At 43.4% G+C, this 3949-nt stretch overlaps 1 pseudogene; it reads right to left on the reverse strand.

Moving 5' to 3' along the window:
- Nucleotides 1-366: 366 nt before the first annotated feature.
- LOC126337098 (5S ribosomal RNA) lies at nucleotides 367-484 on the reverse strand (annotated as a pseudogene).
- Nucleotides 485-3949: the final 3465 nt, after the last annotated feature.

Consider the following 3949-nt stretch of genomic DNA (forward strand, 5'->3'; position numbering starts at 1 on the left):
GGTTAGGGACTGATGACCTTAGCAGGTGAGTCCCGTAAGATTTCACACACATTTGAATATTTTTGAACTTGGAACTTTTTCAATGTAATCAGTCAGTTCTATCTGGTAAGGATCACAAGTTGCGGAGAAATGCTCCAGAACAGAAGAGACTTACGGTACATGCTGCACTCCGTCTTCAGGCCACAAGTGCCCCATTGGGACCATCCGACCGCCGTGTCAACCTCAGGTGAGGATGTGTGTGGGAGGGGCGTGTAGTCAGCACACCGCTCTCCCGGCCGTTATGATTGTTTTCTTTGACGGGAGCCGTTACTATTCCGTCGAGTAGCTCCTCGATTGGAATCACGGGGCTGAGTGCACCCCGAAAAATTGCAACAGCGCATGGCGGCCCGGACGGTCACCCATTCAAGTGCCGGCCACGCCCGACAGTGCTTAACTTCGGTGATCTGACGGGAACCGGTGTATCCACTGCGGCAAGGCCGTTGCGGTACATGTTGAACAAGTGAAACTACACTGTCCTATCACGTTAATGTGACCACCTGTCAAAAGACTGAAAGAAACACCTTTTCAGCATGGACGGTTGCGAGACTTGTTGGAAGAGAGGAGTCAGTGAGGTTCTGGAAAGTACCGACAGGGAGGTGGAGCTGCGCTATGTCTCTCAGCTGAGGAACCACGGTGCGGACAACCCGATCGAGGTGGTCTCACAGATCCTCGACTGCGTTTAAATCTGGGGACTCTGATGGCTAGGGGAGTACGATAAACTCATCCTGGCGCACTTCGAACCACGCACGTACACTGCAAGCTGTTAGACATCTTGCACTGTTCTGCTGGTAGATGCTATCGTGCTGAGGAAAAATAAAGTGCGTGTGGAGGTGGACATGGTCCCCAAGGATAGGTACAAATTTTTGTTGATCCACTGCGCCTTCAACAATGACGAGATCACCCTGTGAATGCCAAGAAAACGTTCCCCAGACCATGACGTTCCCTCCTCCGCTCTGGACCCCAACGACGGTTGTTGCAGCATGTTTGGTTACACACCTTTCACGCCGTTCACACCGACGGCTCTCTGTCCAATCGAACATAAGACTTGATTCATCTGAAAAGGCCACTTGTCGTCACTCAGCGGACTGCCGGTAGCAGTACTGGCGTGCAAATTTGTCTTTGTCGCTGGTGAACAGCAGTTAGTATGGGCGTATGAGCCAGCACCTACTGTGGCGGCCCATATGCAGCACCGTTCACTGAACAGTTGTCGAGGGACACCGTTATAAAATCACTCAGCTATCTTCACTTACTGTTATTTGTATTTTGCCTATACTGAGCCTTTTATACCGAGATGTTTCCCACACCACCTTGTGTTGTGGCTTTATATGTGTGAGTGATTGTCTGTGTGTGTGTTCTGTTATAGTGAATACATACACTGTTGGTGGGACACAGAGCGATGGGTGAAACTGCTTTCACACTATACCCTTCCGTTATTATGGCGATCTGCTCCTGCTGCTGCAGATGCTGCATTGAAGCTGAAAGTGTTAAAGTTGCGAAGAAATATTCGTCGGGGCCCTGTTGCATAGCAATCAGATTTGTCTTCAGTTAGAAACATTTTGGGCAAAAAGATCATCCGTGAAATCACTTCTTAGAACTGAACTCTCCCATCGCAGTTGTTCTCGAGCTGGTATCCATTAACAGATCACACTTGAGTATACGTCGTTTGTGGAAATAACACGTACCTTTACGGAATGAAAGAAGTTTTATTGAGCTTAGTGTCAGTGAAACCCTTCTCGCGCGTGAATTAGCGATTCTCTATTATATATATATAAAGATGTATATACAAATTTCCTTAAAAATCTCGCTACGGCGTCAATTTGTACTACACAATAAAGAATAGACACCTCTATCATCAAATTAAATCTGAACAAAAACAAGAGCTTACTGTGTAAGACGTGTATATTTCTATTGTCTATTGTCAAACCACAATTTATGAAAGATGTTTATATTTTATCAATAGGATTAAGTAGGAATAATTAATATTTGTCATTCTGGAAATAACTGTGATAGCAGGGATGTCTGCACCAAAGTATTCCTGACGGGAGAGACCGCACATTGATAAAATTTTAAAAAGGGCGGGAGAGACCGCGTATGGATACATTTTAAGAAAAAAGCGGGAAAGATCGCGCATTGATACATTTTGTAATGGTAGCAGGGATTGTCTGCACCAGAAAGCATTGTTGGCGTGAGAGACTGCACTTTAGCGTTCGTAGGAAGTCAGTAGTAAGCGAGATGTGAAGCGAGTCGGTAGCAGGTCTGAAGTGAGGGGCTGAGAGGAGCGGTGTGCCTGCCAGCCAGCAGCTATGATTTACAAGAGATTATAAGCGGATGTACAGACATCAGCTAACTATTATCATAAGAGGAACTCATATTATTGAATTATTTTTTTGATAAACTGAACCTACTGAAGGTATGTTTGCGCAATGCTAGTTGTAAGATTATTATAAAAAGCAAGTCCCATTTGAACGTTTCTAAAATCATTTCATTACCAAGAGTAAATATTTGAAGAATCGTTTTCAGAGTATAATTAACTTTTGCTAGCAATATTGCATTACTGATTACAATCCATCCCAAAAACCATGAACGTAAAACTTTGCAAAATTATATTGTTGCCAAAAAAAGTCTAACAATGAATTACGTAACTTAAGTCAAATTAATTGAATAATAACGTCAGCTTTGCTATTAAATACAGCCACTTACGACAGGCCACCAGCAGCTAATAGAGTATAGTAAAAGAGAGTAAGTGTATTCATGTCGCAGTTCGATGTAGCAGTCATATGGCGACCCAGTAACAGTAAAAAAAAAAAGATAAGGAACAGTTTTGGCTTGTTGCAGGTAACGACTAAGGGACACTACGGCGACACATTCTATGTGTCGGCGAAATAATCAGAAAATCACTTTTAGGAAGTAGCATTTAAATTTGTATGCAAAGATTGCATTTATTATTATTGAGAAAGAGAATTAATTTCAAAGGGAAGGTTTCATTTCTCATTTTTAAGCAAGATACAGAAATCCTAAGGGAGGGTTTCATAGGTTATTGTAGAAGGGAAGGTTGTGTAACAAAAGAGACGTAGAAGAGACGGGAAGGTTTCAACTATCTAAGAATAATTATATAAGCGCACTACGCCACAGAGTAATAAAGAATATCTCTCTCTCTCTCTCTCTCTCTCTCTCTCTCTCTCTCTCTCTCTCTCTCTCACTGTCACATTAATGCATAGGAATCTTATTACATGACACATCATACCGTTCTTAGCCCCGTGGTTCATTCGGGCACGTCTATTCGCCCGCATACATCTCCGCAGTAATCGTTCGTCCATCTGTGGCCCACAGTGCACCACAGTTATCTCGGCGCCGATTTTGGATAGCGTCATTTTGCTATACGCTATATACAGGGTGATCAAAAAGTCAGTATAAATTTGACCACTGAATAAATCACGGAATAATGCAGATAGAGAGGTACAAATTGACACACATGCTTGGAATGACATGGGGTTTTATTAGGACCAAAAAATACAAACGTTCAAAAAATGTCCGACAGATGGCGCTTCATCTGATCAGAATAGCAATAATTAGCATAACAAAGTGAGGAAAAGCAAAGCTGATGTTCTGTAGAGGAAATACTCAATATGTCCATCATCATTCCACAGCAATAGCTGTAGTTGAGGAATAATGTTGTGAACAGCACTGTAAAGCATGTCCGGAGTTATGGTGAGGCATTGGTGTCGGATGTTGTCTTTCAGCATCCCTAGAGATGTCGGTCGATCACGATACACTTGAGACTTCAGGTAACCCCAAAAACCAATAATCGCACGGACTGAGGTCTGGGGACCTGGGAGGCCAAGCATGACGAAACTGGCGGCTGAGCACACTATCATCACCAAACACGCGCGCAAGAGATCTCTCACGCGTC

This window comes from Schistocerca gregaria, chromosome 2, assembly GCF_023897955.1.
Source record: "Schistocerca gregaria isolate iqSchGreg1 chromosome 2, iqSchGreg1.2, whole genome shotgun sequence".
In the NCBI taxonomy this organism is placed as follows: Eukaryota; Metazoa; Arthropoda; class Insecta; order Orthoptera; family Acrididae; genus Schistocerca; species Schistocerca gregaria.